Source organism: Lynx rufus, unplaced genomic scaffold (assembly GCF_022079265.1).
Source record: "Lynx rufus isolate CCGP_SWC_20201006 ecotype Redwood Valley unplaced genomic scaffold, mLynRuf1.p SCAF_30, whole genome shotgun sequence".
Lineage (NCBI taxonomy): Eukaryota > Metazoa > Chordata > Mammalia > Carnivora > Felidae > Lynx > Lynx rufus.
Genome location: NW_025814846.1, coordinates 3,814,841 through 3,825,426, shown reverse-complemented (window position 1 = coordinate 3,825,426; position 10,586 = coordinate 3,814,841).

Here is a 10,586-nt window from a genome sequence, read left to right as displayed (position 1 = left end):
TGCCTGGGTGGCTCAGTCAGTTAAGCGTCCAACTCTTGGTTTTGGCACAAATCATGATCTCATGGGGTTATGGGTTAGAGCCCTGTATCGGGCTCTGTGCTGACAGTGCAGAGCCTACTTGGGATTCTCTCTCTCTCTCCTCTCTCTCTGCCCGTCTCCTGCTTGTGCTCTCTGTCAAAATAAATAAATAATCTTAAAAAAAGAATCTTCAAAATATTGCAAAGATAAAGAAAGTCTAATCTAAAAGCTATGCCATATTAATGGATTGGAAGATTTAATATGGTTAAGATGGTATTCTCCCCAAATTGATCTATAGATTTAATACAAACCCATTAAAATTTTCCACTGGCTTTAAAAAAATAAGTTAAAAGACCAATTCTAAAATTTATATTGAGAATGGGTGAAATAGGTGACAAGGATTAAAGAGTACACTTATTATGATGAAACAAATAAAATAAAATGATAAAAACATAGAAATAAAATTTTTATGAGAATTCTAGAACCTACAATAACTGAAAACATTTTTAAAAGGGACAAATTGAAGGACTTACCCTTATCTGATTTCAAGATTGAATGTAAAGCTACAGTAATAAAGACAGTTGTTACTGGTGACAAAAAATGGGTACACAGATAAATAAAATGAAGCACAGACAGCACAGAAATAGATCCAAACATCTTTTTATCAATGAATTTTTACAAAGTGCAAGGTGATTCAGTGGGTAAAGGCAGAACTTAACAAATGGTTTTTGACAAATGAGAATTAAATGTGGGAAAAATGAGTATCTATACCATGCACAATTAACTGAAAATAGATTATAGATATAAAAGAGCTGAAAACTATAAAATTGTTAGAAGAAAATATAGAAGCAAATCTTTGTGACTTTGAGTTAGCTATGACACCAAAAGCACAGCAAAAAGATTGGATTTTATCAAAATTTAAAACTACCTTTCATCAAAAAAAAACTATCAAATTAAAAAAGAAAACCTGTAGAATGGGAGAAAATATTTTCAAATTATATATCTGACAATAAACATGTATATGTAATATGTAAATTACTCTTAATAAATCAACAGTAAAAAAGACAATAATTTTTAAATGGGCAAAAAGTTTGAATAGATACTACTTCAAAGAAGACAGGTAAAATGACAGTAAGGATATGAAAGATGTTCAAAACCAGTAATCATTATGAAAATGCAAATAAAATCCACAATTAAATATCACTTCACACCTGCTGTGATGGCTATAATACAAATATAAAAAGTATATGAAATAACAAGGGTCTGCAAAAATGTGATAAAATTTAAACCCTCATAATTTGCTTGTGGAAAGGTAAAATCGTGCATCCATTTTGGCAAACAGGGTGGTAGTTCCTTAACAGGTTAAACATAAAGTTACCATATGACCCAGAAATTCTACTCTTAAATATATATCCAAAAGAAATGAAAACTTACAGGGTACCTGGGTGGCTCAGTCGGTTAAGTGTCCGACTTCGGCTCAGGTCATGATCTCCTGGTTCGTGAGATGAAGCCCTGTATTGGGTTCTGTGTTGACAGCCAAGAGCCTGGAGCCTGCTTCAAATTGTGTCTCCCTGTCTCTCTGCCCCTCCTCCACTCATTCTCTCTCTCTCTCTCTCTGTCTCAAAAATAATAAATAAACACTAAAGAAAGAAATAAAAACTTATGTCCACATACACGCTTTCATACAAAATTTCAAGCAGCATTATTCATAATAGCCAAAAGAAATGGAAATAATCCCAATGTCCATTAACTGATGAATGGATAATAGAAATGTGGCTTGTCTGTACAATGTAATATTATTCATCTGTAAAAAAGAATAAAATATTGATTCATACCACAAAACGAATAAACCTTGAAAGCATATGTTAAGTGAAAGAAGCCCACATGTTGTGTGATCCCATTTATATGAAATGCCCAGAATAGGAGAATCTATATGTAGAGAAATTAGATTAGTGGTTGCTTAGGGCTGAGAATGGGGAATGGAAGATTGACAGGTAATGACTACAGGATACAGGGTTACTGTTTGGGGTAATGAAAATTTGTAAAATTGATTATGATGATGGATGCATAACTCTGAATATACTAAAAGTCATTGAATTATGTACCTTAAATGGGTGAATTATATGATATGTGAATTATATCTCAATAAGTTGTTACAAAAAGACTTGAAGTTTTAATAAAGATGATTTCAAACATAAAATAGACCTACACTACAAGAAATATTAAAGTAATTCTTTCAAATGGTAGGTAAATGATACCAGTGGGAAACCTTGGGCTATACAAATAAATGAAAAGCATCAGAAAAGCAGAAAGAGTAACCATATGTACGAATATAAAGACTTTCCTTTCTTATCATTTAAATGTTTAAAAGATTATTGGTTGTTTAAAGAAAAACAACCACGTATGACAGAGCTTATAGTATTATAGCAGTAAAATATATGAAAGCAAGGGCACAAAGGCCAGGAAGAGAGAAGTGGAAGTATGCTGTTAATAAGTTTCCCATACTATAAAAGAAACAGCATAAATTACTTGAATATGTCACTTGACTGTGATATATTAAAGATATTTAATATAAACCCTAAAGCAACCATTAAACTAACACAGCAAAGAATTATAGCTAATAATCCAAAAAAAGGATTAAAAAATGGAATGATAGGGGCGCTTGGGTGGCTCAGTCAGTTAAGCGTCCGACGTCAGCTCAGGTCATGATCTCACGGTCTGTGAGTTCATGCTCTGCGTCGGGCTCTGTGCTGACAGCTCAGAGCATCGAGCCTGCTTCGTGTTCTGTGCCTCCCTCTCTCTCTGACCCTCCCCTGCTCACCCTCTGTCTCTTTCACTCTCAAAAATGAATAAATGTTAATAAAAATTTAAAAAAATAGAATGGTAAAACACAATCAGAAAGAAATCAGAAAAAGAAAAGAAACGAAACAAATATCAGATGGAACAAACAAAAAACAAATTTTAAGATGGTATATATAAAGCCAACTATATCAATAATCACTTTAAATGTAAGTGATCTAAATATATCCATTACAATACAAAGATTGGGTAAAAAAGTAAGATCCAACTGTACGCTGTTTATAAGAAACATACTTTACATATAAAAAGCTATTATGTTAAAAGTAAAAAGATAGCAACAAATACCATGAAAACTGTAACCAGAAGAGAGCTGGAGTATCTTTATTAACTTCAGAAAAACTAGACTTCAGAACCAGGAATATTATCAGGAATAAAGAGAGATATTACATAATGATAAAAGTGTCAGTTCTTCAGGAAGACATAAAAATCCTAAATGCATATGCACCTTGCAATTATATGATGCAAAAACTGATAAATCTGAAAGAAGCAATTCACAAGTATGGTTGAAGACTTCAGCACTCCTTTCTTAGTAATTTATAGAAAAAGTAGGCAGAAAATGTGTAAAGAATACAGATAACCTAAACACCACAATCAATCAACTTGACCTAACTGATATCTATAGAGCACCCCATTCAAAAACAGCAGAATAGACATTCTTTCCCAGTACACTTGAAATGATCACCCAACATAGACCATAATCTAAGCCATAAAACAAACCTTAGCAAATTTAAAAGGATACAAATCATACAAAAGATGTTCTTAAACTATAATGGAATTAAATTAGAGATTGATCACAAAATAACTTGAGAAATTCCTAAATATTTGTAAATTAAACAACACACTTCTAAATATCCTGTGCATCAAAAGGAAGAGGCAGGGAAATTGAAAATATTTTGAACTAAATGAAAATGAAAATAAAACATATCAAATGTTGTAAGATGCAGTTACAAACTGCTTGGAAAGAAAATTATAGCATTAAATTCTTACATTAGAAAAGAAAAAAGATCTCAAGTTGGTAACTTAAGCCTCCAAATTAAGAAATTAGAGGAGGACCTGGGTGGCTCAGTCGGTTGAGCATCTGATTTCAGCTCAGGTCATGATCTCATGGTCCATGAGTTCCAGCCCCACATCAGGCTCTGTGCTGACAGCCTGGAGCCTGCTTTGGATTGTGTGCCTCCCTCTCTCTTTCTGCCCCTCCCTCACTTACTCTCTCTCTTTCTGTCTCTCTCTCTCAAAAATAAACATTAAAAAATTAAAAAAAAGAAATTAGAGAAAAAACAGCGAAAAAGAATTGAACCTAAAGCAAGCAAAAGGAAGAATATTTGGAGGAGAAATGAATAAAATAAAAAATGGAAAAATGGTAGTAGAAATAAATGAAACCAATAGGTGGATTTTTCAAAGGTTCAAAACTGAACTTACAGACCTGAAGCAAGTCTGAAGAAGAAAAAAATGATAAAATACACAAATTGCCAACATCAGAAAGGAAAGAGATCTCTACTACTAGCCCAGACATTAAAAGGATAATAAAGAATTGCTACAGGGGGCGCCTGGGTCGCTCAGTGGGTTAGGAGTCTGACTTCAGCTCAGGTCATGATCTCAAGGCTCCTGAGTTCCAGCTGCATCAGGCTCTGTGCTGACAGCTCAGAGCCTGGAGCCTGCTTCAGATTCTGTGTCTCCCTCTCTCTCTGCCCCTCCCCTGCTCATGCACTGTCTCTTTCTCTCAAAAATAAATAAAAACATTAAAAAATAAAAAAAACAAAAAAAGGATTGCTAACAAACAACTCTATGCCCATAATTTAAAAACTTAGATAAAATGGACCGATTCCTTAGAAGATACAAACTATCAAAAATCACTGAAGAAGAAATAGATAACCTGAATAGTCCTGTGTCTATTAAAGAAATTGAATTTACAGTTACAAAAAAACTTCCATAAAAGAAAAATCAGGCCTAAATAGTTTCACTGATGAATTCTACCAAATATTGACATAGAAATTATACCAATTCTCAACACTTACCTACAGAAAATAGAAGATTGCACACTCCCTATCTCATTTCATGAGGCCATCATTCCTCTAATACAAAAAACAAAGATATTAAAAGAAAACTACAGATCCAAATCCTTTCTTTTCTTTTCTTGCAAAATTACATAGTAAAATTTACCATTCTTTTTTTTAATATAATTTATTGTCAAGTTGTATACATACTTGTGTGTATATATATATATATATATATACACACACATATATATACATACAGTGTATACAGTGTCTCTTGGTTTTGGGCATAGATTCCCGTGATTCACCACTTATATACAACACCCAGTGCTCATCCCAACAAGTGCCCTCCTCAATGACCATCACCCATTTTCCCCTCTCCCCCATCCCCCCATCAACTCTTAGTTTGTTTTCTGTATTTAGGAATCTCTTATGGTTTCCCTCCCTCCCTCTCTGTTTGTAACTAATTTTCCCCTTCAAAATCCTTTCTTTAACAAAATCTTCAATAAAACATTAACATTAAATCCAGCCATATATAGAGTGGAAAATACAATACCACTAGTAGGTTTCATCCTAGGATAGCAAGACTGGTTCAACATTTGGAAATAAATCAATTTAATTCACCATTTTAACAGACTAAGAAAAACCATATGATCATGTCATATAGCATGTATTTTCTGGAATTGATGCAGAAAAAATATTCAACAAAATTCAATGCCCATTACTGATAAAAACTCTCAGCAAACTAGAAATAGAAACTTCCTTAATATAATAAAAAAAAGTCAGTGAAACATCTACTACAATGTAATATTTAATTATATTAAGAACCAAGCAAGGATGTCCTCTCTCACCATTCCTGTTCAGTATCATACTGGAAATCCTACTGTGTAGGAAGACAAGAAAATGATATGAAGCATCCAGATTGGAAAGAAAGAAATAAAAATTGCCCTTATTCACAGATAACATGATTGTTCACCCCCAAATCCCAATAAATCCATGAAAAATCTCCTAAAACTAATTATGTGTTTAGCAAGATCGCAGGTTAAAAAGTCAATATACACACTGGCAATGAACAGGTAGAATTTGATATTTTAAAAATATCATTTACAATAATGCTGTAAATAAAGCGAAATGCTTAAGTATAAATCTAACAAAAACATGTATACATTTTGCTGAAGACAACAAAATACTGATGAAAGAAATCTAAGATATAAATAGAGAGATATATTCTATATTCATGTGTTTGAAGACTCAATGTTGTTAAAATGTCAGTCCTCCCAAGTTTATGTATGGATTAATTGCAATTCCAATCAAAATTCCAACAGAATTTTTGGTAGACATAGACAAGCTGTTATTATACCAAAACTAAACAAAATCAAATAAAACAAAACCAATCCTTAATGTCATCAAAATTATCATCAGTATTTAAATTATCCAGATTGTCTCAAAAGTGTTTTTTAAACTGTTTGCTTTTTTGAATTATGATCCAAATAAAATTCATACATAGCAATTGACTTTTGCTCTTGCAATTTATATTCAAAGTCAAGACTGAAGAGAAGATGTTGAACTGTTGAGGATATGAAACAAGTTGTTTGTAGATTAGTTTCCCTCAGTTTGGATTTTGCTAATTGCATCCCTGTGGTATCACTGAATATGTTCCTCTACCTTGTGTATATCTTGTAAAGAGGTAGCTAGATCTACTCTACCCTGTGTATACCTTGTAAAGAGGTAGCTAGAATTGGAAAACTACAGCCTACAAGCAAAATCCTGGCTGCAGCCTGTTTTTGTGCTGCCCCATAAGTTAAAAATGGTTTTTGTGTGCTATGGTCTGTAAGTTTGTGTTCCCTCCTCCCAATTCATATGTTGAAATTATGACCCCGAAGGTGATGGTGTTAATAGGTGGCGCTTTGGGGAGGTTATTATGTCATGAAGGTAGAGCCCTCATGAATGGGATTCACTTTTAGAAAAGAGAGCCCACAGAGCCTTCTAGCCCATTCCACTATATGAGGACATAGTGAAAAGGTGCCAGCTTTGAACCAGAAAGAGGGCCTTGGTGCTGGTGCCTAGAGCTTGGACTTCTAGTTTCCAGAACTGTGAAAAAACAAATTTCTATTGTTTGTAAGTACCCCACTCTCTGGTATTTTGTTATAGCAGTCCAAACTGGCTAAAACACATTTTTAAAGATCTGTAGAAATCTGGGGCACCTGGGTGGCTCAGTTAGCTAAGCATACAACTCTTGATCTCAGCACAGGTCTTGATCTCAGGGTTGTAAGTTCAAACCCCAGGCTGGGCTCTATGCTGGTCATGAAGCCTACTAAAAAAAAAAGGAGCTGTAAAATTCAAAACAAAACAAAAAGAATACGCAACAGAACCAATAGGTCTTCAAAGCCTAAAATATTTACTGTCTTTTTACAAATAATGTTTTTCAATCTCTGATTTAGAGAACTGGTTCTCTGACTATTTAAAATACATTTTTTTGAAAAGTTGGGGACCAATACTTTTATCAGACAAAATAGACTTTAAAACAAAGACTATAATGAACTACACACACACACACACACACACACGTAGGTTTTAGAAAGGTGAAAATTTACTAAGATATGTAGTCTGGTTCTCTAGTTCTTAGTAGTCTAGTTCTTCACTGAGAATTATCTGGTTTTGACATATTACAAGTAATGTCAAATTCAAAGTAAGAATTCACTCTAGGATCAAAATTACCTGGGACTCTTCGTACTTTGCAGCTTTCTTCAAGTCTACAATCATTTAAAAATAAAAACAAAAAAACAAATTTATTTCTTAAAAAATCAATTTTAAAGATGCCTGTTAGAAAATAAAGTCAAAAACTAAACAAAAAGAATATTTTAAAATTTCCAAATATTTAAATTTGATAAAGTGTCATCAGTTTAAGTTCACAATATTCATGGGATTAAAATAGGATTTGGTTGGGGAGCACCTGGGTGGCTCAGTTGGCTAAGCTTCTGACTCCTGATCTCAGCTCAGATCTCCACCTCAGTGTCATGAGATCAAGCCCTGCACTGGGCTCTGTGCTGGGTATGGCACCTACTTAAAATAGGGTTTGGTTGGATTCAGAGTAAAAAATGGTCTGTCATCCCATCACTCAAAAGAGCATGTTACATACATGTGTGCACAAAATACATAAAGTGAGCAGTTAAAAATACTATAACAAGATACAAAGAAGAGCATTACATAAAGATAAAGGGATTAATCCAACAACAGGATATAATAACTGTAAATATCTATGCACCCAACATTGGAAAGTGTGAATACATAAAGCAAATACTAAAGGACATAAAGAGAAATGAATGGTAATAAAATAATAGTAGGGCACTTTAGTACTCCACTTAAGTTAATGGATAGATCATTCAGACAGATTTTTCAGTAAGTAACGTGCCTTTAAATGACACATTAAACCCGATGGACATAACAGATTTATATAAAACATTCCATCCCAAAACAACAGAATGCACATTCTTTTTATAAAAATATTTTTAATGTGTATTTATTTTTGACAGAGAGAGAGAGAGAGTGCAGGGGAGGGGCAGAGAGAGAGGGAGACACAGAATTTGAAGCAGACTCCAGGCTCTGAGCTGTCAGCATAGAGACAGACACGGGGCTCAAACTCACAAAACGCAAGATCATGACCTGAGCCGAAGTTGGACACTTAACCGACTGAGCCACCCAGGTGCCCCAGAATACACGTTCTTTTTAAGTACACATGGAACATTCTCCAGAATATATCATATGTTAAGCAACAAAACAATTTTCATTAAATTTGAGATAGAAATTATACCATGCATCTTTTTTGACCACAATGATATGAAAGTATAAATCAATCACAAGGAAAAAAAACTGGAAAAAACACAAACACATGGACAGTAAGCAACATATTACTAAAAAAAAAAAAACCCAATGGGTCAATGAAGAAATCAAAGAAGAAATAAAAATACATAGAGACAAATGAAAGAAGAACACAAATATTTTAAGCCTTTGGGGTGGATGAAAGCAGTTCTAAGAAGAAAATAAATAGCAATACAGGTCTACCTCAAGAAACAAGAAAAATCTAAAATCAATAATCTAATTTTCCACCTTAAGGAAATAGAAAAAGAAGAACAAATAAAGCCCAAGGTGAGTAAAAGGAAAGAAATAATAAAGATCAGAGCAGAAATAAATCAAATAGATCCCCCCCCAAAAAATAGGGAAAAAAAACAATGAAACCAAGAGCTGATTCTTTTTTTAAAAAATGTTTATTTATTTATTTTGAGTGTGTGTGTGTGTGTGTGTGTGTGTGAGAGAGAGAGAGAGAGAGAGAGAGTGAGCATGAATGGGAGAGAAGCAGAGAGAGAGAGGCAGAGAGAGAATCCAAAGCAGGTTCTGAGCTGTCAGCATGGAGTCTGGCAGTGCTTAGCCTCATGAACCATGAGATCATGACCTGAGCCCAAATCAAGAGTTGGATGCTTAACTGACTGAGCTACCCAGGTGTCCCACGAGCTGGCTCCTTGAAAAGGTAAATAAAATGGATAAAACCTTAGCCAAAATGATCAAGAAAAAAAAAGAGAGAAAGGACCCAAATAAATAAAATCAAAAAAGGAAGAGAATAACTAACAACTGATACCACAGAAATGCAAAGGATTATAAAAGAATACTACAAAAAATTATATGCCAGTATATTGGACAACCTAGAAGAAATGGATAAATTCCTAGAAACATATAATCTTCCAAAATGGAATCAGGAAGAAATATAATTTCTGAACAGACCAATTAGTAATGACAAAATTGAATCAGTAATAAAACACTACCAAAAACTTAAAAGTCCAGGACTAGATGGATTCACAGATGAATTCTACCACACATTTAAAGAACAATTAATACTTATTTTCCTCAAATTATTCCAAAAAAAAAAGAGAAAGGGAAGGAAATCTCCAAACGCATTCTACAAGGGCAGCATTACTCAGATACCCAAACAAAAAACATCACAAATGGGTTTTATCCTAAGGATGCAAGGATGGTTCAAAACCTGCATATCAGTCAATGTGATACACCACATCAACAAAGCAAAGGATAAACATCATGAGGTCATCTCAGTAATAAAGAGATGTTCATGATAAAAAACTCTCAACAAAAATGGGTTTAGAGGAAAGATATGTCAACATCAACATCATAAAGACCATATGTGAAAAACCCACAGTTAACATCATATTCAATGGTGAAAAACTGAGAGCTTTTTCTCTAAAATCAGGAACAAGACAAGGATGTTCACTCTCACCACTTTTATTCAATGCATTACTAGAAATCCCAGACTCAGTAATCAAACAAGAAAAAGAAATGAAGCATCCATATTGGTAAGGAAGAAGTTAAATTGTTACTATTTGCAGATGACATGATACTATACATAGAAAACCCTAAATCACACACACACACACACACACACACACAAATTAGAAGTAATGAATAAATACAGTAAAGTTGCAGGATACAAAATTGATAGCCAGAAATTTCTATGCATTAATAATGAGGTAGCAGGAAGGGAAATTAAGAAAACAATTCCATTTGCAATTGCACCAAACAGGACAAAATAGCTAGGAATAAAACTTAACCCAGGAGGCGAAAGCCTTACACTATGAAAAGTATAAAGTACTAATGAAAGAAACTGAGATGACACAAACAAATGGAAAGATAGTCCATGCTTATGGATTA